The 27,908-nt window shown below is 36.4% G+C and overlaps 2 protein-coding genes across 13 annotated transcripts in view; one reads left to right on the forward strand and one right to left on the reverse strand.

Annotated features, from left to right (window-relative positions):
• Positions 1-27,908, reverse strand: part of LOC126874133 (uncharacterized) — a 65,753-nt gene that overhangs the window by 33,150 nt on the left and 4,695 nt on the right. For 2 of the 9 annotated variants that reach the window (XM_050635832.1, XM_050635831.1), the window contains exons 2-6: positions 26,796-26,999; positions 24,767-25,072; positions 23,095-23,396; positions 15,374-15,634; positions 15,047-15,156 (exon numbers count right to left, since the gene is read on the reverse strand). The gene's annotated coding sequence lies outside the window, so the exon portion shown is untranslated. Of the gene's footprint in view, positions 1-15,046; positions 15,157-15,373; positions 15,635-18,648; positions 18,829-23,094; positions 23,397-24,766; positions 25,073-25,530; positions 25,803-26,795; positions 27,000-27,908 lie in introns of those variants that run through there. The other 7 variants (XM_050635834.1, XM_050635835.1, XM_050635836.1 and 4 more) reach the window with 7 other exon arrangements.
• LOC126874112 (potassium channel subfamily K member 18-like) overlaps positions 4,269-27,908 on the forward strand; it is a 32,385-nt gene continuing 8,745 nt past the window's right edge. The window contains exons 1-2 of one of the 4 annotated variants that reach the window (XM_050635774.1): positions 4,269-5,679; positions 26,524-26,751. The gene's annotated coding sequence lies outside the window, so the exon portion shown is untranslated. The remainder of the gene's footprint in view (positions 5,680-26,523; positions 26,752-27,908) is intronic. The other 3 variants (XM_050635773.1, XM_050635771.1, XM_050635775.1) reach the window with 3 other exon arrangements.

Here is a 27,908-nt window from a genome sequence, read left to right on the forward strand (position 1 = left end):
TATACGAGGACAGATTGAAAAGTTTTCGGAATAACGATAACAATAACAAATAAAGCAACTTCTAGCCGGCGATTCTGGAAACTTTTCAATCCGCTCTCGTAACGAAACAATCTACTCACCTTTTTCGCGAGAATTCTCTTTACGTGTAAATTCAAAGATTCGCGAAACTAACATAAACTGAATGTAACCTTCATTTACAGAGGTAAACATTTGTAAAGTAAAAGGTAGCACTAAAAGTAACGTCAACTTGCCAGTAGGCACAAGCATCGTTAAAAATAGACTAACAGCAAAGTAATACGTTTTAGGTATGGCATTGATCGCGATGTGCTTCAACTTGATGCAAGAGGAAGTGATCGCGAAGGTGCGCGCGTTCGTGCGTACCATTAAATACATATTCCGATGCGACAGGTGACCATAACCGGTCTCAGCCACGTTCTGCTCCTCTACGACGCTCGGTAAGTCGAAACTCGTTTCGTTTTATTCATGATACACAGTTTCGTTCGAAGCAAATCGTACTTTGAGATCGGTCCTCCAGAGAACACGCTGTCCGAACGAATCGGAAATTTAAGTAGACGCGCGTCAGGTGTCAGAAATATTTTCAAGAAAACGCGAAATATTAGAAATCGCGTGATTCTGACGGAAAGAAAAGGATATAACGCAATATTAACGCAATAATTCGCGGATTTATTTGTACGTAGCAGATAGCGACGATGTTGATTATAGCGATATAGCGAAGAAGCAACGTTTGTAACTTTATGCACAATATATAAGAAGATTAGTGAAAATATCCAATGTTCCCATGCCTTGTTTCTATGCAAAGATTTCACTTTCGATTGTTTCTTCCGTCCTAAACGTATAAACTAAAATGTCACAAAAGTAGTGTTTCCTAATTTCATTTCAAGTTTTGACGGCTTTTAGTTCGCTCGAAGCTCGCTCGTATCGAAAGCGGAACACGGGTGGACAGCTCTCTAGTAAAATTACGAAAAATAAGAAACTAAAAAAAAAAAAAAAATAACTCGGTATCGAACGGAATTTGCGTTATGCCTTAATCTCGCCTTAGAGAGAACCACAGAAATCCTTGGGACGCGATAAATGCGATATACGCGCGAGCTATTTTCGAAAAAATGTGCTGTCTTCCGGCGAAAGCACGCGGCGCGAAGAAACGAGGAGAGAAGTTGTTTCTCTCGGCGGCGAATCGCAGAATAGATAAAGAAGAGGCAAAAAGAAGATAGTAGGTGAAAAATGAAGCCTTCTTTCGAGAGGAAATATAATGGGGGCGTGAAACGATCGATCGACGGGAATTTAGCGCGCCGAAAGATCGAGCTGAAACGCTCGTTTACGCTTTCAAAGACATTGCTTTCATTTCCTCCGAGCGATGGAATATCCAGCCGGGGCAAAGAAAAGCGTTAAAAATGGAAGATTTCATTATTATGCGACACCGTCTACAGTTTCATTAAATACCCAAGTTATTAACCGGGGTTATTAATTTTGTTCCTCGCTTTTGTTCTTATTACGAGATTTATAATTGCATGGAAAATTGTGGATGGATGTGATTAAGATCTTCCTCATTTTGTTCTCGAAGAACGAGATTTAACAATCTGGCCACTCGTGCACGATAATTAACCAAATAATAATTAGATAAATTGGAAACTAGAAGCACATTGACATCGGCAGACGCGAATCGGCGTCTTGTGTTTTTCGAGCGTTACCGACGACAGACGTAAAACGACGTTTTTTATTTTTTCAAGCGTTGCCGCATATTCCATTTGCATACTTGTCTTGCAAAATTGCGCGGCATAGAAGACTAGGTGCTTGCGGCAGCGTACCGACGTCGAAGTCTTAATTAGGATCGCTTTGGCTATGATAAGTAGCAAAATAAAAAAGTCAATAAACTCTTCCGGTATTCGTCCAATTTATAAAGAAGAAATATATTTGTATATAAAATTCTAATTACAAATATTTTAGGTAATTTTACTGAAAGTGACGAAGAAGCTGGTCGTTTCCAGACGCTATCGCCTTAACACGTTCTTCTAGAGAATAGAACCCGGAAAAAATTACTTGGAAGAAAGAAAGTCATAAATCATAACGCTCGTCGTTCCGACACAACTAACTTTATCCTACAATTTTTTGTATCGGCAGAAATAATTACGGTATCTATAGGTGCAAGACAAACGACTAACGCTTCGGACAGTCGAGAAAAAAGCTGGAGAGACAATGGCTTAAAATACGTTGCCATAAGTATTCGCAAACGTTTGGAGATTGATAAAAGAAAAAGATGGTCTAAAAATTCCTCCTTCTCAAATACACTTTTATACGTGTACGTTGCTTTTTCGCTAAGCCTCTCGAGTATTCCGTCGATATATGTATACGGTATACAGTGATAGTGGAATATCCTCTTGAAACGATGGGCTGCTTTCTCTGAAAGCGAAGAAAGAAAACGCTTATGCTTATTTTTCTCGGCCAGGCTTCTGTGTGCTCGCTCCAAAGATGCACTAATGCCTGATTTCTTCGAGAAGAGTTTCGTGGTCGTCGCTAAAGCGACTTCACCCGGGGCTATGTCTCTCTAAAGCGGCCTTTAATGGCCGAAAAAGACGACACGGTCTAACGAAAGTTCGTGATATTCGCTGATTCGCTAGCAACACTCCAGACATCCTCGACACATCCTCGAAAAACCTATTCTACTCCAAATACGAAGGTTTATTTAAGTCGTAGAATTTCAGTGACCGTTCGCTTCGTGCATACTTTGAGCAAAGGAGAACGATTTTATAAGAAAATTCGAACGATTTCTTACAGGTTATCATTCAACGAAGATTATAAACTTTTATAATATTAACTTTGATTTTAGCAAAAGTCGACTGCCGCGATAATCACAAATATTTGCTTGCTTCCGAGCGAAACTGCTTTATCCTTGAATAGGATAATCGCGACATAAGTTTAATGTTGTTCGATGAACACATTTCTACGGAAAAACGAATCTTTTACGTTTTTCGCTGAGAATTATCATGTAATTCACGGTACATGACTGAAGCGCCGATTCCAAATTGCAAACATATGGATTTCCAAATACAAATTGCATTGCTTTAAACACCGTATTAAAGCATCAGGTAGCTAACGCTACGATATACGCTCACGGAAAAGATCATGAAACAAAGGATTAAAAGATTAGAGCAGAAAGTCAGTGAATGGAGAAGCGGCCATGTTCTCGTGAAGGGGTACACGCGTGAAAATTATGATTCTATCGGAATCGAAGCGACGTTTGTTGGGCAAACAGCGAAGAGGAAAAGATGATTTTCGTTTCTCCTTCTTTCCCCCTTTCCCTTCGTTTCTCTCCCTCCCTCTCTGGGGAAAATTTGAAAGAGCGGAGAGCATGAAAGGGGCAGAAAATAAAGGGACCACAATCGTCGAAGGTACAAAGACGAGTTCTTTGAAATTCCAACGCCCGGCTTGGTCGAGAGAAAAAATTAAAAAAAGACGTCGTAGGCACTTCGAACTAAAAGAGGAAAAGAGAAGAGAGAGGAGAGACGCAGCGAATTACCTTGTACGGAACGTTATATTTCGGCGGAAACTTTTCGTTTGTCCGACTTTTTGAACGATTAAATCGCCTTTCTGTTCGTCAGGCTCGATACACCGCCGGTTGTCGTCGCTCTTCTTTATCGTCTCTTTGTCTTCTCTAACCGAGTGGATAAGATTTGTTTAAAAAATCGTGGAATTTGTCCTAGTATTTAAGCAGAAGATATTACTCGTGTTAAAGCTCGGTAGCTTGAAAGTTCGAATGAGAAAATGTTTAGAAAGATATTGGAATATCGATTTAGATTAATTCAACCTTTCCATAGCGTAACGCGAGAGAGACAAATTAGAAATTTCTAGTTTACCTATAAATCAGGCCGATCGAACGATTAACTGCTTAAAACAATTCTCAGAATTCAACGTAAAAGCTTTATTTTCGAATAAAATTCATTCTTCCGACGAATCACGAAAAACCATTAATTCGTTCGTATTCCAAAAATCTCTATCGACAACCTTCGATCTCCAAACCCCTCGCCATCTTACAACCATCAAATTCCACAAAGGAAATCCTAGAAATAAAACTAACAACGTGCAAAACTCCGTATCATGTACAAAATTACTAAGCATCAAAGTAGCCAAAAAGTCTAAACGAATCATCGGCTGTAAAAGCTAATCAAGCGTCCCACACGGCGCGAGATCCTCCGGTTCCATCCACTCGAACGAAACCTAACCTGGAAAAAGCCCTAAACAGAAGAAGGCTCGTGGCCTCGGCCTTCGACGACCCATTGGCCGCGGAGGAGACGAAGAAGACAGTCTACCAGAGGAATCACGCTACGTTTACGGTGGGGGAGTAGCGTTAGAAGGGGTGGAAGCGGCAGGAGAGGCTGCTGAAACGGGGCTGCGGCGTTCCTTCATGCGGCGATCTGGCCGCACGAGGCCGCGCTGGCGCAGCAACCTTCTTCTCCACTACGTTTGCGCGTTGTGCACCCTTCTACGGGGTGCGTCCGTGCCGGCAACGCTGTTCATGGACGGCAGACAGTTTCCACGGCACTCGACGAACGCCGTTCCCCGTCCAGTCGTGACGAAGCATTCCATTCGACCCTCGAAACCGCGACGATATCGCGTCCGTGATCCAACAAGTCGACCAAATCATCTTCTCGTCCTCGTCGTCGACCCTCAATCGCTGAAAACGCGAGAATCTTTTTGAAAGAAGCATCATCGTGGGTCGAACACGCGACTAGCATACTCCGAGGATGCTGCAAGCAACGTGCAGCAACGTGGCAAGCTTCTGAAGCAAGATCTCTTCCAGTGGAACCTTCGTTGGATCATCTCGTCTCTCCCTGGATCTGCTCGTTTCTTCCTGGCTCTTGCTACTTGTACGGGCTCGCGGAGATGATTCTCCGAGAGATTTAACTTTCTCGTTGATACAGCCCGTGTATTCTACCGGGAAAACCCAGTTTGGTGAAGTAAATCGTTCGTCGGAGAAAGATTTCGATGGTCGAACCGGTTGCTTGAGACGAATAACAGATGACAGGGTCGCGGATCGATGTAAACGACGAACAGGCTCCGGGCTCCTCGATCGCATCTGAAAGGTGGTGGCGAAGGGCGAAATAGCCGAGACGTGCACGGTTGATCGACTTATCGAAACGAAGATCCCTGTGTCTCGGGAAAAATCTCGCGACAGTACGAGGTGAGAAATAAAAGAAGCTTCGGCTACTTCTAAATAAGAAGTGTACTTTGAGAGGATTCTATAAGTGTTCTCTGAGAGGACTCTATAAGCGTTCTCCGAGAGGATTCTGTAAGTGTCTCTTGCACGTCAGATTCGGATCAGACAGATTTCCAGATCCGTCCAAAAGAAGCGAGTTGCAAAAGATTTTAAGGAAACCAGGTATATAATTAAGAAGCTCCTGATGCATTTGTGAGCTCAGGTTTCTATGAGATTTTTAATTAGACGAGAAAAGGAAGGATTTTCTATGTAACGATCGCGGTCGAACGAAGTTTTACGAGATCTTTTATTTGAAGAGCAAAGAAGGAATTATCTATGTAAAGATTGGATCGGAACAATTCGAGGAGCCGAAGGAGAAGTTTGCTACGCGTCGGTGAGGCGATATGCCCGGCGATACGACTGTGGGAAGTTGAGGACTGGCTTGGTACGGGGCGATCGCTGCCAAGGTAAGTAGCAAGTTACGCGACTCGAGTTTTCAAAGAAAAGTTTTTCGAACGTTTCCGAATCGATGCGCCACGCCGGCCACCACAACCATCGGCATTTCGTACACACCTAGCACACACGAACACACGGTACGGCCTCGTGCATATCATCCCGGAACACCCAGACGATTTTTATCGCGTTGCACCAATTCCTACTCTTAACCTGTTAATTCTTAATGGGTCATCTTTTTACCAAAGATTTTCATGATGATTTGGAAAATTATGGGGAAAAATGTACTTATTATGTCGTTTTTCTGTGACGTTTAAGTGAAAATGTAAAAAAAAAAAAATGAAACGGAGCAATAAAGTATAGGATATTTATAAACAAAGAAATTATATCATATTATATTATAAAAATCCAAGTAACGAGATAATCTGTCTTTTTCGGTTAACAGATTAATACCTATACCTCAAATGCACGAGTATTTGAATATCGGATGCAATTCGATCAAGAACGAACGTTTCTCTACTATTAATTGTTTACCCCTTGCCCTAACTAGGATCGATAACTCGATATTTTTACTATTAGACGAAACGTAGTCGATAAATGAAATTAGTCGCAGTCACTGCAGTTGATGTCGGTAAACTTAATTTAGTACTATGTTTAAAGGAAATTATTTTCGTCTCACAAAGCACTTTCTTACCGACAAATCATATCGAAAAAGCTATGAAAGTGTAAATAATCATAAAACAATATACCCTAATCAATCGCATGAAACATACACATCTACCACATGACTCAGTCTATTCGGCAAAACAAATTTCGAAAATACTTTAATGTAGTGTTAAAACATTCTTTTTTTAATTTAAATCCCTGATTATCGAAAACAAGGGTTTTATTACTAATTTCATATTTCACGTTTACTCAAAAATTCCGAGGAAATTGGTCCATACTAATTAAGAAATATATTTTCAATAAATCTCACTAATTAATCCAAGTACTCGTTTACGCTTCCATACCTTCGAATAACGGACTGTGTTTATCAGTTCGGTAACTTTTTTCATTAGTCAACATATATTAAAAATTATTCCTAAAAAATTATTCCGCGGTAGCTAAAAAAGAATCTACTATTTTTTAATTTTCACCAATTAATTCAAATCCTCGTTTACCCTTTCATACTATAAAAGGACTACGTTATCGGAAATTTGCTGATTCTTTAAACATTCGAAAATACTCCAGAGAAATGATTCCAGCGAAATGATCTGTCAAGAATTATTTAAAAAACGATTCCACTTACCCAAGTTCTCGCATATAAATTTTCCAAAAAATTCCAACACTATAGTTACACCGATAGTTCTATATGTAGGATAAAATCTCATTAATCGATATTTAACTTTCATATAAAATTTAAATTTTATTAATATCTAATTTTTGTATAAAATTATAATCTAATTAATATTTAATTTTTATATAAAATTTAAATATCATTAACACGTTCAATGCAAAGTCGATACATACATGGAAGAAACGCGTGTATGTATTCGAGCGATATCCCCATCGAACGTGTTAAGTGATATTTAATTTTGGTACGAAATTTAGGTCTCATTAAGTAATATTTGATTTTTATATAAAATTAAAATCTCATTAACTAATTCAAATTTTCTCTCGGATTTTATCTTATCTGGTTCCGTGGAACATAGGACAAGATTCTATCGTTCGTAGAATATCGGGAATCGAGTAGATCGACGTTTAACTTTTCACGATGGGCGCGAGGCGAAGTAATTTCGTCCCGGTTGTCCCGTTCACCGTGTTAACAGCTTTCGATAAATGTCCCGTCTTTGTTGGCTCGTCCGGCTCGTTTTATGCCCGTCGATTCGTCAGCGAAACACGCTTTTACCCGCGAACAGATCGAAACTGCTTTTATCGAGTCACATTTTACAACCGAAAAACCGATCTGCCCAGTATCCTCGCTATCTTCTCTCTTAATACTTTCTGATCAATACCTGTCCTAAACTCTAGAACGTAGACTCTTTCGAATCTAGAATAGAATCTAGAATGGGAAATAAACAAGTTTTACGGAGTTTTCGATGAATTGTTATCAAATGTTAACGATAATGATTTTACATTGATAATATTGGTAATATTTCGACTTTTAAAGTTCAGATGTAACGATATGAAAGCCTGCAAAGTTTAAACATCGCGATATCATCATTTACGAATTCTAAGGTAAACTCTAAGCACGGTCTAACGTGATGATCTTTAAACTCTAAGGATGCGATCAAACTGCAAAGATAGTAACAAGAAACTGCTATTAAAATATTCTCGCTGGATCGCTTCTGCTATTATCTTCAAAATTTTCTGCCTTCTAATTATTTCATCAGTACCTTATTTTTGCAATATTCTTGATACAATGATACAATATATAATAATTTAGTCGAAATATCCTATTCAAATAATAATTCAAATAATACTACGATATAGTATGATATAATATAATAATAGTAAATTAAATTAAGATCTACATCAATAGGCTGAATTTCTCGTAACAACGTTAACTGTGTTTCATTAGTTCTGTGTTTCGTGTTACTCTTAATAAGTAAAAATCTAAATATAGTAGTAGAAGAATTTTCTTATGCATGACAGTACAGACAAGCGGTTCGCATAAATAAAGATGTATCCCACGAGGGTACGTTTTGTACATTCTTAGCAAGATAGCACACATATTATGCATTCAGGCAAGCAAACGGCTAAAACTATAACAACAGGCAAATCGAATTTCTTGAGCCCTAACAGCCGTAATGGGAAAAGAGCAAAGCAACAAATATAACAGAATAAAACAGAAAATAAAAGTTAAGTATTTCATCGTATATATTCCCTATATTAAAAACATTCTAGTGTTTATTTAGAGTAATAATTACAAACTAAATTTGATATGAGGACTTTTCTCATTTACACGCTCGGCTGCTGTCTCTTTTCAAGGAATTTTAACCTAACAAATAAAAGAAGAAGCTGCAAAGAATAGATAAGAAATTTTTAACCGGATGTTATCCTTAAGCAGTATAAAGTATAAAAAATGTTAATATCTTATTACATTTCTCTCACAAATTCCTAAAAACGTACATACCCACGTACCTCCTTCATATATCCCCAAAGATTTTAAGCTGGCAAGTAAAAAGGAGAAATTACGAAAATAAAAATTTCCCAACTCCTTAAATTTTATTAAAAGAGATAAGGGATAGAAAACAAAAATTTCTAAATTAAAAGCGTCTTAATCCTATGTACAGCCATTTCTCTCAGAATAAAGATCCTAAAAGATCCTAACCATATATAAAGAAAATTAGAACGGTAGAAAATTGCTACATAAGAAATTAACTAACCGCAGGTTTTTCTCATATATCTCCAAAAATCTTAATCTGGCAAGCGGAGGAGAAGAAATTATGAAAACAAAAATTTCTTGGTCCTTTAAACTTTATACATTCTACGCGTCTCTAAAAATCTCAACCGTGAAAAGAAAAGATAGAGAACTCTAAATTAGAAGCTTAAAAGCTTCCTAATCCTATATACATTTCTCTTGGCGATCCCTAAAAAAAATCCTAACCAAGCTGGAAGAAAATTAGAAAGAAAAAGGGGTGCTACGTAAGAAGGTGACCCCAGTTTTCCACAAATACTGCTACAAAATCTTCGCAAAACCAATTTCCATTTCGCCCTATCCATCAAATTCCCCCTCGTCTATAAATTCATCCTCGACTGTCTTTATCTCGCGAAACAAGGATACTCGCGTGAAAGAAGCGTCTCCGGAGTCGATCCGACGCAAAGGACGAGTCTGTCGATTCGTCAGTGAAATTCGCTTTTACTCGTCGTAAAGGCGCAGGCGTCACTCGCGCATAGATAATTCATAACGACGAAGCAGGCCTATAGTTGTCGTATTCCAGCACGCAGTTTCCTTCCAGCGACCCTTCTCCGCCTTTATTTTCCTTTTTCCTCGTTTCTTCGTCCTCTTTTCTGTTTTATTTCCCTCGCCTTCCTCCACAGTCAAGGAGAATCTCGCAGCTCTCGGATCTTTTAACGTAATTGGTTGCCGGTTTGCGCGAGAAATTATGAGTTTTCCTCCTTTCCCGCAAGAATATTGTTATTATTCCTGACTTTTGCGAGGGAAACGAGATTCCCTGGATACACGAAGCATCGCTGTCTCGAGGTTCTTTGAACGTGGACTCGATAAAAGTGGTGGTTCGAAGAAAGAGAGGAATTTCTGAAGATTCTTTAGATTTTCGTGCCAATCGCGTAGGCCATTAGCGGATAATGGTATTTTTGGGAATGCTGTCTGCGAGATTTAAGTAAAGGAGAATAATTATTTTCGAATTTTCCAAAATTTACTATTATAACGTGCTATTTTAAGCTTCCAAACTCTAGCGAACTAAAATCGTTTATTTATTTTAATATCGCTTTCCGTTCTTAACTGTTAAAGTTAGCAATTTAAACGCATTGACAGAAAAACATTTTGCTGAAAAATAAATTAAACGTTGTATAAGTTTTATAAGAATTCTATATAGTTATATAAAATATATGTGAAAATTGTAATTGTTACAATTCCCAAAAATTAAATCCTAAAAAATATTGAATATGAAGTATATTGATATCTGAAATATCGAAAAGAAGAAAGAAATACACAAGTTTCTATAAAGAAAGTTTTCAAAGGGTAGGCCAAATTTTCTATGAATATAAAGAAAAAAGAATATAAAGAACATAAAATGTAAAAAGTTCGAAGTGAGTCGAATACTTGCAGAGAATTAAATATTTTACAATACAAATAGGGTATATTTATTTTCTATGTTATTTTCAACGATACTCGAATTTTCGTAGATTGCCAATCTAATTAATCCGAACAACTTCTATTCGAAATAGTTATCGAAATAACGCATGTGTAAAGAGTTACGGAGGGAATATATAGGTCCCGGTCATAGCGGTTCGAAACGTGTCTGACAATAGACGATCCATTTTCCCTTGCACTGTTACATTTCGCTTCTCCGTCGTGCTTCTTTGTTCGGGTCAATCATTCCCTCCGCTATATTTAGCTGTATCCTCTTAATACATCGATGCATTATTTTGAAGACTGTACCGAATAAAAGTCACTTGGATTAATGAAAGCACCGTCAGCAGAGCTTCTATTTCAAATTCTCAAACGTTATCGCCCGTTTATTCCATTTCGAAGAATAACTTATTCTCCCTCTTTGTATGTAAAATCGCCGAGCTTTTTACACGATGAAACGTAAAAAACGAAGAGAAATATCATTCGTATCCTTTCACAAAAACTTCCGCAAGTATTCCTGTTTACGTGATTTATTTTATATCAACGTAGGATATATATTTTTGTAGACTAAATTATTATGCAATGATGTATAAGAAATTCTTTTCCAATTTGATATATTTCAGGAGTCCCAACTATCACTGACCGTTGTTATGTTCAATCATAGAGTTCGAGTATCGTTCCTTATTTGAAACATCTCTTAGTAATATCTAACAATTTTCTCCACAGCGGAAAATTTATAATAGAGTAGTAATTTTATGATATTCTACATACTACTTTGCGATATAAACGTGTTTTAATATTTCTTCTGATCCGGAATATTTTACAACAACAAATAGAGACTTTGCTCTGCTTCGGCTACTTTACGAGATCCAAAAATATTTCTTTCTAAACATCCATTTATTTGAACTAAACTTTCGCCAGTGTTGCGGTCAAACGAACTCTTGTCTATAAAAATTGTTATCTATCTAAACGTCAATTTCTATCGCATAAACAAAAAATTATAGCAAGCAGAAGCAAGAAATTGCCATCGTGTGAATTCCAGTTATACAAATTATTTGTCTTTCGTACTCTTTAGAATTTTTAGTCGATGAAACAAGTTTCTCTGCAGGTCGCATTTCTTCAGTTCTATCCAATCAAAATACGAAATTCCATAAAAATTCGCAGTCAAGATACGAATAGTATCCCTATAACCCTACGCAGTGGACCTTCCATGTCGGATTCGATTCGAATTTATAAGTGCATATTCAAGTTGATCCCATGGCTACATCTCACGTAAATATTGTACATATCTACGTGTCTTTTCCCTTCTTCAACACCAGTTTACCGGAAGTTCGAGGCTCTTGAAGTTTTGAAACATCTCAACTTGACCTGATTGCCTGTTGCGTGTTGCCATGCCTTATTCCATCCATCTATTTCACCAACCCTTTCTCACCCTCTCTGTCTTCCCCATCCTGCAACATTTCGAGAGACTTTTAACACTTCTCAATCCTTCTCACTCCGCGAGATCGTTAAATCTTTCAAGATGCTCCTCGATCGATCGACAACAGCGAAGAGCAAACGTTTCGATGGGCCAGGCATTAAGATTCCTCATCCACGGGATCCAGCCGTATCTTTCGTCTTATTTATTTACGCTACTCCATTAACGGTGGACGAGCTTTCCACGAGCATTCGACGTCTCATCAATTCGAAATAATCGATCGATTCCGAAGAATTCGTCGAATGGCGATGCCGGTAGGAAAAAGACGGCTAATCGGATATTTCAAATTCTCCGTTTTATTTTATTTTCTTCGATATAGGGAAGAAAGAATTTTCATGGAAGTAAGGAATGCTAGAGGAATTGTATAATAAATAGTTGGTATAGCGTGCTACGAGTTATAGAATTTTAAGAATAGTAGGAAAATAGTTTGCCAATTGTGGAAAATTCCAAAAATCGTGGATCGACCATTTAAAAGTTTAATACATGCGATAGTTATCAAAAATACTTCTACGTATTCTTATTAAGAGTTTCTTTTCATCTCGGCTTCTGCGTTTTATTTTCATAGCGTTAAATCGTTCTCGTCGTATGAAAGTACTTTAACGCTATACTATATCGATCTTTGTAGACTGCGGAATCTTTCTGCACGTAATACGATAACTAATAGCGACTAATTCCATCATCCACAAACCACCGTTTATCAGAAGAAGAAAAAAAATCCTAAAGACAAGGGTGAAACCATGGAAGAAGTAAAGCGACTCGTTTCGAAAACGAAGTTTGTCAGAAAGCCTATTTACGTTCGCGATTCTCACAGTTTCCACCTTAATTACAACCGACGTTGTTCGTCCCTTAATGAGAACAAAGAGCAGGCTGAATATTGAATTTCTGGCCAGGCATTTTTCCCGACTGAACGAAAATCCTCTTACGGCTTTCACGGGCGGGTATCGCGCGCGTAAAGCGCGGACTCTTCATTACGCCATTGTTCGTCGCGTGGTCGCTCGTTGTTTTTCTTTTTTCCACCCCTCTTTTCCCACGCTTTCATCCCTTTTTCTACCTTTTGTCCTGCCACCCTTTCTTTTCTCCCCTACTATCTCCCTCTCTCTCTTTTTTCATGACCAAAAAATCGTCGGCCGAGCCTTAACCGCTTTGAAAGTGCGACGAGAATCGCGACCGAAAGTTACGTTACAAAAATCCTGCAACCTGCGAAGAAAAATATTCTACGCCTATAATCACCTTTCTGTTTTCCTCATTTCTCAGTTTTTCCGTGGCTAGATGATTTCTATGTGGCGTTTAAATTTCCGCCGGGATAAACTAAAGAGGGTTTAGAAGAATTTAATCCTCGGTATTTAATCTTATAAAATTACGTTAAGATTAGATGGAAGATTAGATAGAAGATTAAATTGAAAAATACTCGTAGAAAGCGCTGTAAGTGCCAAAGTTGGAAAATTTTACGCCTTTACCGGGAAATGTTCTCCTTAGCGATGAGAATACAGAATGTAGTACAGAACTTAAGTGCAATTTACCTTCTTAAATATTTATTAATAATGTTAGAAGATGGTGTCGTTGGTATGTCGATCGCCAGATAGCCAAGCGCCAAGGAACATTTTTGGCGCAAAATTTTAATTCGAGAGATTTATTCGAGCTTTATATAGATTTCGTAGAAAAATGACCGTAGCGTGTATTAGTTTGCAACCAAAACTGCATATTTTGACCACGGTCACGTAATATTCAAATATTTCGAAATATTCGAACGTTGAAAATCCGTTTGTCCTATTCGTTTTAAAAATACGTGCAACGTTTAAACCAATCAGGAACCCTTAAATATTCCATTGTATGTATTTGTACTAACAATTTCAATCCCTACTAAAAAAAAAAGAATTTATTCGATCTATTTTGGTGCGTAGCTAAATAAAACAGCCTAAAAGACACATCCAAGTTTTATTTTCCATCGTTCCGAGGGCTGACGATCGCGAAACGAACCCCTCGAATCTAAGTTTCGTGTCGCAAACCTCCATCTTCGTCTCCAATATCCTTCAAGAACTTTCCTTTCGTTCTCGAAATAATCCTCTCGAAACACCTCCATAAAGAAAATTCCCAGTAAAATCAAGAAGTTAATCGACGAAGGGAACATTATTTCGAAGCGCTACCGCGAACACAGTTTCGACGACGCAAGGAAATGAGGAAAGTTACGATCCGACGGGGAGGGTGGTTCGGTTGGAATAAAGTAGGGTGGTCAGAATGGAAAACCGTGTCGTTCGAAAATATTTTCTCGCGGCGTTTTATCGAGTTTCTACCATTCTTTCCGTTCGAATGCGTTCGCCGTGAAAGGCGTCGCCAAAGGTGGATGTTACGCGAGAACCTAGCCTCGGAACGTTCAAAAGTTAAGAGCAGGTCTATATATCGCGTGATACGTTGGAAATCCTATCGTATCGCTGGGCTGTCTGCGACCGAAAACTTCCGGATGGCGCAAACTACCCCCTCCTGACCCCTCTTAATTTATTTATACAGGGCGTCCCATAAATTTTTCCGCACAAACTTTCCCGACCCTGTCTTTTACGAGTAAAAATAAAACGAACTGGTCGGATATAAATATTCGTGAATTCATTATTAAACCATTCGTCCTAATCGCTTCTATGTATAGGTACTACTCGTTTCTAGACGCGTTTTTAATTTGCTTTTTGCTTATTCTTTAGGATAAAATGTGTGGATTAGTGGCGGAAATTTGGATTTTATTGAAATGGAATAAATTTTGTTTCGGGAATATTACAGTAATGATATTGATAGTAATAATGATAGTAATAACAATGATGACGATCTGTTCAGGAGCTGTTAGATGAATAAGCCCTGTATTCTGTATTTTCAAAGACATAAATGTACGTTTTTTAAGTCGTGCCACTATCAATGCCAAATTGGTCTTTACCAATAATACTATCCAAGAAAATTGTATTCGAGATTTTAGATTACAATTTTATATACCATGCATATTCTGTTTAAATCTTAATGTTAACAGAATACCTTTCTGTATAAATAAAACTTAACTCACCTATCTACACTAAACTTGGCGAATTCAATGCACCTAGGCGAGGGAAACAAATGGGACTCGACTTACCTAGCAAAAAGATAAACCGGATAGTCTTGGGATTTAATCCTCCGTCATCTGTTACTCCGGAAGATTCAAGAAACAACTAGCCATTTTTCTTGTTAACTTCCGGCGCACCGCTACAAGTAAACAAATAAATTAATCGATTAACGAATTTAGAAAAATATTTAGTCGATCGAAGGAAAGGATATCGCAAGTAAAACGCGTATAAATATGAACGCGTGCTTCACACGTTACAAATAGATATATAACAGTTATCAGAGTGTTAAACGATATAAGAACTCTTACACTATAATATTTAATGTTTAAAAAATCTGTGAGCCGATTGAAACGAACCTGTTGAAGTCGTTCGAAAAACAGTATTCTGTCAGAAGAATTCGTTACCCAATATTTCCACGTGTCAATCTTTCCCCATCATCCATCATAAAATGAACACGAAAGACAAAAGTCGAGTATCAGTTCGCTGTAAATTCCTCTAAAGCTTCGCCAACCCTCTTCTGTCTTATCATCAACATCAACACACTAAACACCAACCAACCAAACCATTCCCACTCAGAGATGCTTCCAAACAAGAGACAATCCAAAACGACGAAGAACCTAGAACGATTAATCGTAAGAGGTGGTAACAATGGCGCTATATAACTGGCGATCGTAATCATGGAGCAATTTAATCAGTCGCGAGAGAGGAGTAAATAATAGGCGGCTACGGAAGTTCTTTCGGTTTTCAGATCGTTTATCACAGACAATAGCATTGTCTTTTTCGAGTAAATTACGATTAGACCGTGGATTTGTATACACTTTTGTTGTATAATTGTTGCATAATTGTATAATTTAAATGAAAGAAATTAAAGAAAAGAAAGAATTAAAGAATATATAAAATTTCCAAAGTACAATACATAAAAATATGTAAAACCTCCAAAGTATAAATATGCAAAAATATATAAAATTTCAAGGTAGCATGTTTCTAGCTAGAAATACGCAGAACTATGTAAACCTGCTCGCAATGCCGTAGAGCAAGCAATAAAATATACTGCTATATGAAATTTCTAAAGAATTTCTTTCTCGTTACAGTATCTGGAGGGTGAAATAAATCTCCGCCGAATTTCTATTTGTTTAGGAGAATTGTTCGATAGAATCGAGAATCAACGATTCTTTACAATAATGAAAATGTATTAATCACGTGGGAAATATATGAGAAAGAACGGTGCAATTAAATGAACAATACATATATATATATATATATCCTATATACATAAACACATTATTATTTACATAGAAAATGAATGGAAATATCGAAAACATTCTTAATCTTTTTAAATTAGCAGAGCATTTGCACCCGCAATAAATCGCTGTAGTCTCGATAAACTAAAATAATCACGTAGTATAAATAAATAAATACATTCGGTAAAAATAATAGACACCGGTGCACGCGTGGATAATTTTCTCTAGAGTAATAGCAAGATAAAACTGTTGGTATTTGTAATTATCGTTTAAGAAACGAGAAAATAAAGGATGGATAAGAGATAAGGATGAAGAGAGGAAGAGATTAGAAGAAGGAAGGCATAGAAGCAGGCTTTTTATCCTCGGAGCGGCACGCTGCAAGAGCTTCTCGTTCGCAAATGAGGTACGAGCGTCGAGATAAGGGTGGAAAAGCCGCGGGCCAACAGGGTCGAGCGTACACGCGAATAAAGGGCGATCAAACGCGATAAAAACTCGCCTCGAGAACCGATAAGCCCTAATTGAATGTTCCCTCTCGATTTTAGCCGGGCCGTAAAGCCGGAAACTTTAGGCGTGCCCGAACGATAACCCTGCCAAACCCTGTTCACCTCGACACGCGCCACCGCGACTCCCTTTTTTTCAACCGCAACTCAGTTCAATAAGAGAAGGTTAAGGGATGATCGGTAATAAACGAAAGATTAGGAACTTTCGAGAAGGCAGTGGATCCAAGGAGCGCAGTTAAGACTAAAAATAGCACGTTAGACGAAATGAATGATTTTTAAATTCCTTTGAACAGCTTCTGATTATGGAATCATTAAGACTGAAGTTAACAAATCAGACAGGACGAATGGATTGTACAATACATTCCTCTAAAACGTCTACGGTTTGCGACTTTGGAATTATTAAAACTGCAATTGACGAATAATTTTTACACTTTAAGGATACCTTTGGACTATCGATATAAGTATATCGTCGATATTTAAAGGTCTTCGATTAAAAGTACCAATATGTATTGCAAATACAATATTTATCGGTGAACTGCAATTTCGTTGAGAATTTTGAAATATCGATAATATTATTTTCCGAACGCACTCTTCAGCTTCTATAGTTTTTGGTCTTTAATATTATTCAGAATGAAATTGTCAAATCAGCCATTTTGGCTGATTTGTACATTCGTCTAAAGGTACTAGAATTTTTTATTTTGGAATTATTAAGAACGTGCAGGTGTTTTTTTAATAATATTAATGTGTACTTTTATCGAAAAATGTGTAAAAATGAATATTGACTTGTATTAAAACGGGGAACACGAATACTTATTTTCGTCGTCGTTTTAATTTTTATATAAGGAAATATGGAGATATTTAGTTGCGTTAAGTAAAACACGTAAAATATAATGCAATTGCGTAAATGCATCTTCAGAAGCACATTACTCGAAACAAGATGACTTTAGATTGCACCATCCACAATGAGAATAATCAATCTAGAGAAGTTTACGGCTTACGCTTTACACCGTATACAAATTGAGTGATATTCGCTTCATAGCGATAGAATTGCAAAACTTCGCCACGTGTATAAGTAGTATCGAGAAACTGCCTCTGGCCGCTATAATACTAGGAAATTTTTACTTATCGCTTCTTTTACATTCAACTTCATAGAAATTTAAATTTCCACTGAACTTTTACCGAATAACAAATAAGTTTTCAAATTGAATAACTTTAAGCTAGCCTGATTTTAATTCCGGTAATATTTGAAAGATATTACTCCACGTAGACGTATACGTGTGTTAAAATTTAATGTACTTTTAAAGAGATTGTTAACTTATCGATTTTGAATTTTGCATATTGATGTATCAATATCATAATCGTAAGTTTTCCGATTTATTATCTTTCTATTTCTTCAATTCCTTAGCCGAAAGTTTCGTCCTTTTCGTGATCCTATCCCCATTAGCGTAGTTCCTCAATCTCACAACACTTTCCTTCGCAACATTTATTTCCTCAAACATAAATATTATAATCTTCGTAACCACCCTCATATTTCCACTCTTTCAATTACAGAAATATCACGATTCTTTTCCTATTTCCATTTTGCTAGTCACAAATTTCATAATCACGACTCTTTCCATTACTTCATTTCCTCAATTTCAAAATTCGTTCCCTTTTTATAGCGGCTCGATGACAAACTTTGAAACAGTTTCCCTTTCCAGCTTCGCAACTACTTCATAATTTTCATAATCTTTCCCACCGTCCTACTTTGTCAATCAGAAACTTTACAATTTTTCCTCGATCAGAAACTTTCCAATTTCTTCTCAATCAGAACTTTCATAATTTTTGCAACACTCTCTATTTTCTCTTCTTTCAATGCCAAATTTCGCGATCTTTACAATCTTATCTTACCTTCTTAATCATAAATTCGTTGATTGCAATCCTTCTTCTTTTTTATCTTCAATATCAATTATAAACTTCACAATTTTTCCACCTTCTCAATCACTGAAATCAGTGCAGTTTCCCCAGCGTATCGATCATAAATTTCATAATTCACGCAATTCTGCCCATCTTGTCCACTTCCTTAATCTCTCTTGATTTAAAAATTACGTCTACGTATCATTATTTACAAAACTGCAAAACCACTACATACCATTCACAAAACTTACCCTACGTACTATTTTACACTCTCTTCGACCACTAACATCAAGGGGAATCTATAAAAAGAGACGGAAGACAGTCTGACACTCGAGTAGAACCACTCGAAACCACGAATAAGAAAAGATTGAACGTCACAAAAATATTGACAACAGTCAGAAGTAGGGATTATAGGATAATCCATGTGTAAGAATAGACGTCGACCATCAACGTCACGATGTTCCTTTAGAAACATGAAGAATCAGGGCACGGATAAAGAAAGAGGGAGACAGAAACTCGAGTGGGACGCGTATGCACGAATTAAAGAGCAACGTTCATTAGTATCGCGACGGACTGTGAAACGACCGAGCTATTAGACGCTTTTGATAATTAAGAGACCACCTCTAACATCGATAATTGCTGCCATTAGTTCCAGCAACAACAAAGAACGAAATAAATCCATTTAAATATAAAACATCTAAAACTTCATAAGACAACCCTTAACTATTATTCATGCAGCTATTGCTTCGCTATAACTTCAAAATAATATTTAATCGTTATTAGCATAGTCTTTTTTATTACAAAATTTAGCTATTAATCATTACTCCACAAAATAAAATTTAATTATTACTCGCATAGGCTACACTATTATAAAATTTAACTATATTGGCTGTTACCTCACAAAACAACCATTAACTATTACTGATACAAGTTTCGTTATTACAAGTTGTAACTATTAACTATTATTTTACAAGATAAACTTCGTCACTATCAGCTATAAAACGATCAATTTGTAATTTTTTACGGGAACTTTGTAGATTTATAACGTAGTTTGGAAATATCAATTCAATCCATTCTATTCTATTCCTATTAAAATATATATATATAAAGGTCTTGTCCCTTCCTTGCATTAAGTATTCTTTCATATATCTTTCATTTTATTTTCTCTGAAACAAATTTCATACTTTAGTGATTGATAGTTGTAACGTTAATGGATAAAGTAGTTATTATCGACAAAAAAGGAGTTAACTATGTAAATGCAATAATAAAAATAAAATAATCTACCGCATCTTTTATCGATAAAGGATACATAAATGAAAAGCTTTGATGCAAAAAGAGATTTACGGTCGAGCTAGAAATAGACGAAATCGTTCGGGAAAATCGAGTGAGGTTGCAGAGCGAATGGATAGAATTGAGACCGTGGTAAAACGTTGGAGAAGAAATGTTAGTCGGAAGAGAGAGTCCAATGGTATTTCGCCTTAACCCCGCCTCGCCGCTTTTTCTCTCGACTTCCGGCCTGTCCTCCAACTCGAAACACTTGATAAGAAAATAGAATTTCTCGGTGTAAATTGATTAAAGCGGCTTTCGCGCGGTATAGTAATGTTTTCAAATAGCTCAGATTGCTATTAACTAATTCGATCTTCATCTGAATAACTACTATTGATAGAAACGTTATAGTGAGCTTGGTATGTACAAGATTATATACTTGGTATATGCAAGATTTATCTTGCTAGGATTTTGGAATTTTTATATTTCAATTTTACTTAAAAAAAATCTTCGGCTACTTATTAATAGTAATAATTTATAGACCATGACAACTCCGATGCTCATAATCGTAATTAACAAAGCACTCTAATCTTATTCTTAAAAATCTTATAGAGTTCTCAAGATCTCTTAGAATTCTTACAAATTCGAATTGATTAATTTAAAAAGGGAGAAAAACAAAACCCCGAAGAATCTAATAATTTATATAAAAAGATCTTCAATAATTTACTAACGTATAACGATAAGTTACAAACCAATGAACTCCTGAAAACTTCCTAAACTCCCCCGAAACTAAAATAAAGAAGAAAAATTTCCACAATGCTAATAACTGAAACCACGTAGTTCAAGATATCGCGAACCGAGTAACTACTAACTATTAAGTTTCGTATTCCCGCGACATCCTCCAGCCATAGGAGCACAGAAACTCTTTCAAATTTTATTTTACGACTACCATCTGAAATTTCAACCGACTTGTAATTTGAATATTCTATCATAAGGATAGTCAAACTCGACATTGGAATGCTGGCACCTATTCATCTACAAGGAGTTTTCACTAGGATATATAAGGAGTGTGTGTGTGTGGGTGCGTGCATGTGTGTAATTGACGTTAAGAAAGCAGATTAGGTACAAGGTAAACGTAACTGTTATTCGTCTAGCAGAGATTCAGTCGACACGACAAGCAGATAGTTACGAGCTCGTTATCTCGCGCGAGCAGACGCATTTAATTCGAGACACTTGAACTTTTCTCGCGAACACGAGAATTGCCAAGCTCGTTTTTCCAACTGCACGACGAATACTCGCTCCGCCCGGTTGGAAGAAGTGGACGGTACCTCGAAACAGAAAATATGGACGAGACCTTGGCTGATGAACATACATATGTATGTGCAATGTGCATGTATGAGGTCTGATTTGCAAGGGAAATGTTGAATTGATTTGGCGAGAAGAAAGTACAAGACCGTCGCTTATTTTACATTTTGAAATTTTAAAGTGAAAAGTGACATTTACTGAAACTAATAATTCTGGAATTTTTTGATTAAAATTACTCCCAGTTCTGAGAGCTGTTCTCATTCCGTAACTATAAATGGCGATGACTAATATAAAAGAAATATAGATCAAATAGGTATTTTTTTTTAACTACTTCTTCCAAAATCCTAGAAATCCTCCCATTAAAAATTCGAAATATCCTAGGCGCTAGATTCCAAAATTCCAAGATTCCAAACCCTAAACTTTCAGCCCTAATTATTATCTACATCCAGCTAATCTTAAAAAATCCTGAATCTTAAAACACTCAGCGCTTTAAAAATCTTCTAATAGTTCTATAAATTCCAAATGTCACATTTCAAACATGTTAAATGCTAAAAGTTCCACAAATTCCAAAGATTTCAAACTCTGAACTCTCTACCAAAATACCAATCTACATGCAACTAAACCTCCAATCAAAGGTCATCGCACCTTAGTTTACGCTCTTCTAATGCGAATCTACATCCAGTACGAACAATCTGTCTAAACTGTAGCATCCACCCATCACGAACCTGGAGAAACAGAGAGAAAGAAAAAGAGAGAGAAACGAAGATGTTTCAAGTCAGGCTTGATTAAAAGGCATCTCTATAAATCTGCTGGCCGGCAAGCGGAACCGTAAAGGGTCCTTTAAACGACTTATTGGTTCTCGACCTATTTCCTTAAAGGTTTCCGTGACTTTCCGGCTCGTCCCTCTCCCATTATACGCTCGAAAAGCCTTCTCTTCTTTGCAGACCACGCCACATCGAGTCTGGACATCCTCTAATTGACGATCCAGTCCCACAAGGAACGAAAAATTTCAGCTTTTCTACGGGGATCATGCTACCTTCTCGCGTCCCAAGCTTTTCGTTAACGCGACACGTTCCTTTTCTACCCTTTTTCTAGCCTCCTCTTAGAGAGTTCTAGATCTCTCCCTTTCTCTGTCTGTCTGTCTGTCTCTCTCTTTCTCTCTTTTTCTCAGCGGAAATTCGGTCCAACGTCTCTTTGTGTCCCTCACTCTACCCCAGAGGCTGCAGACTCCCACGCCTCTAGCTGCTCGGGCTATCGATTGCGAGCTGCCAGGGCCACGAAGACCCCTGGCTTGGCTTCGTTGTGCTAACTCGTTACGCGGTGTTACCGCGTGTCCCGATTATACTCTGGCAGAACCGGAACAGACGGTGTGTCTGCACCCACAGTGCGATACGTGTATACGTATACGTAACGAGCATTCACCATCATTCTTTTGAGTTCTGTTTTTCGACGGTTTTCGACTTTTCTTTGTGGCCATATGAAGTAGATTTTTTTAGTTTGACCGTGGTGATGAGTAGACCTACAGATGTTTACGCAATTTACATTTTTTATGAAAATAATTAAAAAAATGAGATCTAAATAGAAATTTGCTTCATCTACTAAATATCATGATAAGCGATTTACTTTGAATATTTTATATAATATTTTTGCATATTATACGCATTCCGTGTTTTTCGGAAATACGTTCAGAAATATCAGAATACTTTTAGAAAATGAGGTAATAACTGTATTACAAAATTTAAAAACGTCATTATATCAGTAGGAGAATAATATATCCAAATAACGATTCAAATTCAGAGATCATGCAACAGAAAAGGAGCTAATAGATAAAGATAATTAGTCCATCTATTCTCCTTGCCATAAACCAACCTCTCGTTTGTTCCTCTGCCATCATCATCGTTTAATTTTTCCTTTCTTCCTTCCATCATCCCCGTAACACCTTATCGTGGCATCTACAGCTCATTTTGTATCTACTTTTTCATGCCAACTTCCTGCTTTCCGCGTACCGCCGCTCGTTATCTCCACCAGAGGCCCAATCCACGCAAACGTTTCTCCTCGTTGCTGGTCGATTCGTCTGTGTCCGCTCGCTTTTTCCCCTCGTACAATATCAAAACATCTTCACGAATGCATAACGCATAATCCTGATCGAACAGGTCGGCTCGCGAAATAAACTGAAACGCAGAGGGACAAAATTTAATTTTACAGGTCCGCGTAATTGAACAAAGCAGCTTTGAATTGTTTAATGTAGAAAAAGAAAGAAAAACGGGAAAGTCTGATAACATCTTCGACTGGTCAGGAAATCTTCGACTACTTACTAAAGATACTAATTTAAAAATCAATAAATTGCTAAAATTTGAATTTAACAAAATTTGTTAAAATTATCTAACGCTTCAATCAATCAAACAAAGAGACTGATAATATGTATAATTAATAATAAAATACGTATAGTAATCGGCCTAGTTGCGTGGAACATCCTGTACGATAACAGGAGAGGACGAATAAACGAAATTTCTGCATGCATCGCTGTATTCTCGGTTAGAGACCGCGAACTTTGGAAGGTGCTTTGGAAATCGGAGAATTTCGATATGAATTTCATGTTGTAACAGAATTTGAAACGAAATTTGCGAGGAAAATCCGACGTTGCTTCCAAAGTGTTCTCGTGCAAACAGTTTCGATATTTGAATAAATTACTAGTGGCTGTTCGGAAACGCGTAGAAAGGTTTCGTGAAGTTTGGCTATGCACTGCGAATACACGATTTGTCTATGCAAATTTGTATGGAATTATTGACCTGTTATAGGATGCTTACTGCAGAAAGTATAATTTCACAGAGAAATGTATAATTAATTAGACAAATTCCAATAGAGACATGGAATTTAAACAATTTTCAAAATTATATGTTATTATTAAATACAATGACTAATCTCCTCTAAAAAGATTTAATACAATTAATAGAATTTATTCTACTCAAATTACTCTACTTCGTACACTTATTATTACTGCAAGTATTTGTGTATACTGTATAGTTATATGTTCGAAGTTACGCGACTACAGTCACAGTTACAGCCATCCCTCGATTTAGATACATCTTCCCGATTTACATCGCTTGCACTAAAGACGCAAAAACCATTTGTTCTAACAATCAAATTCATATTCCCGTGCTCGATTCACTTTATGTTTTTTAAGATACGTTACATTCTCAAAGTATCGCCAAGCGTTGTCTCTTGTTGATAATCAATGAAATAATAATCAATAATGCAATTAATCTAAACCGCCGTTCACGATGTTAATATATGTGTATAAATTATAACGAAGTGTTAAGATATGTGTATACGTATATAACATATATAAGTAAATATGTATATACATATGTATGTGTATTGACTAGTCAATATCAGTTAATATCAAGTAACTATTACTTCAGACCCAATTAATATACGAGTGCGAGGAGTTACTATATTTATAATATAGAACATAGGAATGTATTAATATAGTAATATAAGAGAATTGTACAGTAGTATAAACCAATATAAAGTTCCTTACTTGGTACGTTCGATTTCTGATGCTCTCATAACCTCTATTGTGGTACGATCGACTACATCACGGGGGAGCTATTGCTTAGACGCGATTCACTTGGATTATCTCCGGCGTGTTAATTAGTTACGCGCGTTAGAGCTGTGTCGATTGTAGCGCTGGGCTTGCAGCATCAATTCCAATTAAACTGGCCTATCCCCAGAGGATTGCGATTCCTTCGCGTTTACCACCTGACAACAGATGCTCGGACCGATCGCATAGTTGCATCTTGCATCTCGAATAGCTCGAGAATGTTACAGGAAATGGTTACGCCATCTGCGATAAAGGAAATCGAGCGTAGAACGAAATATCGACTCTTATGTAGCTATGGTACAGCTATTTACTTCAATGTTGTTTACTATCTCACGTTTGAAATTTGCATAAAGTGTTAATAAAGGAGGTAGAAGAAATTCTTGGAAATAGGTAACCGATTCTATTAATTCTTATCCTTGCACAATCAAATTACAGATATAATATGAATAGTTAATGAATACTACAAGTACGGTATAATCTATATATATATCTTAAAATGATAAGAATTTAAATTTTAAACTACACTTTTGGCAAATCTCACAAAATCCTTTTACCCATTACCAATTTATTAGTTCCTTACTTAATTATTTTTCTAAGCAATATTTTAATGTAATGTTTTATATTTTCCCCGCAGTCAATCTTCTATCTTCCGTAAAAAAAAAATAATTTTTTAAGAACGTTTATTAATTTCTTAAGGATACTGCACCAAGGTAACTGCTCAAAATCTTTTCTTCGTCAGTTAACAATTTTCTTGTTTCTTTGAAAATCAATTTCTTGCTGTAATATATAATTTATCTTTTGAAAATTCTCTTTTCCTCAAAAGAGATTTTCAAATTTTTCTGAGAAATAATATCTTGACGTTTTTTATTAATTTCCTGATAACGTTATGATGTAATCTTCTATCCATCAAAATCCACCTCGAGGCACTTTTACGCTAAAATTTCTGGTGCATGAGTCCCATCGGTTAAAACATCTTATCAATCATGAAACAAAAAGGGAAGATCAATTCCTTCATCAATCAAATTTTCTTGGAGAAGGAACAGGCAGACGCCTCCACATTCGGCCGACCGATCTTTCCACGTCTCCTTTTTATTGAGTTTAGCTGAATTCGTCTCGATTCAACGTGTTCGTTGAATCGTAAATTCTCGTTCCACGTGATATACAAGGTGTTTCAGAGTTACAACTCAATCAAGCAACATTATTATATTATTCAGCCAGAACTCGAAACACAAAATATAATCTAATTCAGAATAAATGAAATACGATACAATACAATTCAAGCGAAATCAATTATAACACAATATAAACTAAAATTGAACGAAATACAATATAGTACAACTAAAATACAATGCAAATGAAAATAAATGAAGTAAAATACAACTATTGCCAATACGACCACTTGATCCTTTAAATGAGTTGCTCTTTAAACAGAAACGTAAATATGAATTTTAAACACTTTTTACATGAAACGATACCTCTAAATAAAAGAATTATTATCCGAATGACGAATCAATCGCATCTTCACCAGTTAACAGATTAATTATAATTTTTATTGTATTGTATCGTATTTCGTTTAACTTTAATACAATATAATATTATGGAAAAATACAAAAAATATGTATCTTCCGTTTATTACTTTTTTCTATTACTAATTTACAATCAATCGATCAATATTTCTGAAACACTCTGTACAGTGCAGTGGCACGATCTCGGTAACATGGTCGACGACGACGGCGACGACGACGACGACGACAACAACGACGACAACGACAACGACAACGACAACGCGGAGGACGTTGGTGTGCGCTCGCGACGTCGGCGTCGACATCGTCGTTGGCCGTAGCACAGTCGCGAAAGGAGGGATGCCACGACGACCCACATTCCGTCGAATTTAATTTCATGCCTTATCTCTGGTAACCACGGTACAATGCTTCAACTGGGGCGGCTGCGAATCCTTCTATCTTACCCTTGTACGCTCCACATACACCGCCGCACGACACTGGTCTACAACGGTTCACGGCTCTGAATCATACCCCTGTTTCGCGGCCGCAATTTCTACCTGTACTTTTCTCGCCAAATATTCACCTCGTCGTTTCTCATCTCAACTTCTTTTCTTCCTTTCCTTTTTTCTTTTTTTCTCTCTTTTTCTTAATAAAGAATGTTAATCAATCTGAAACATAAATATTTATATGCATAAAGTCACATTCTCTATCTTTTACAGAAGATTGACTGATTTTTAATACTTTGTAAACAACTTGGGTTATTTATACCCGAAATATCACTCGTTTTTTTCACAGCGAACTTTTATTTTTTCAATCAATCAAAATTTACATTCCCCTTTTCTCACGTTATCATAAAGCTATCGCAAAATTATTTTTAAATAACCATAGACATAACTTATTATCAAGTCAAAGTTATTATTAATATATTCAGGTATTAATTAAACAATGAATAGCGAAATACGTCATTTTAATTAATTGAAATAATTAGAGGAGGACGGTGCTGAAAAATTACAGCATAAATTATCTTCTTTTTTAATATTAGATGCTCATCAGATTGAATTGAGATAATGGTTTCTTCCAATGTGAATACCGAAATCTACATAAGAAAACAGGAAATATAACGAGTTACATTTAACATTAGTTTTTAATCAGTTATGAATATTGGAACTTACATAACAAATTGATGGGTTAGCCTTTTGGTTGATTTTTTCATGAATAAAGCTAAAGAATTCTTTAACATACTAAAAATTAATTATTTTTCAATCCCTAGTCAATTAATAGTAATAGATTCTTTTTCAATAATCCACTGAAATCATTCTTTTTTTTATTTTTCTTCTTTTTCTTTGATCTTGGAAGTTAATCAATTGACATCAGTTTTTATCAATTAAAAGAGAAAAAGGATTTTCTTTTTTATTTTCAATATTGGAATTTAAATGAGAAAGAAGCTTTCGTTCAATAATCCTGAGTATTAATCAGTTAAAGTAATGAATGTCCATCGAAACGTTCCTTTTCTAATGTAAATTTACGATACTATTTTAAACATCTCTTTTTAATTTTAACACTAACTGTCCATAAAT

The sequence above is a fragment of the Bombus huntii genome, chromosome 15 (assembly GCF_024542735.1).
Source record: "Bombus huntii isolate Logan2020A chromosome 15, iyBomHunt1.1, whole genome shotgun sequence".
Classification (NCBI taxonomy): Eukaryota; Metazoa; Arthropoda; class Insecta; order Hymenoptera; family Apidae; genus Bombus; species Bombus huntii.